Consider the following 283-nt stretch of genomic DNA (forward strand, 5'->3'; position numbering starts at 1 on the left):
AGGTCTAGGATAAATCTTTTGTGAGTTAAGCTAAGGAAAGTAGTCTGTGCATTGCAATTTTTTACTATATGTGTGTTTGTGTGTGTGTGTGTGTGCCTCGTTTTGATTATGTATCACTAATTTTGCTATCTTATATTGTTCTATATTTGAATTGTTGCTATTTTGTGCTATTTTTACACCAGATTTGTATACTTCAGACATGTTTTCATAGTTAACCAAAGTAACGTCCAGCCCCATTTTGTAACATCAAGATTCCATTTTGTTATGTTGTAACCTGCTTCTC

The sequence above is a fragment of the Gavialis gangeticus genome, unplaced genomic scaffold (genome assembly GCF_001723915.1).
Source record: "Gavialis gangeticus isolate Ggan-Ray unplaced genomic scaffold, GavGan_comp1, whole genome shotgun sequence".
Classification (NCBI taxonomy): Eukaryota; Metazoa; Chordata; order Crocodylia; family Gavialidae; genus Gavialis; species Gavialis gangeticus.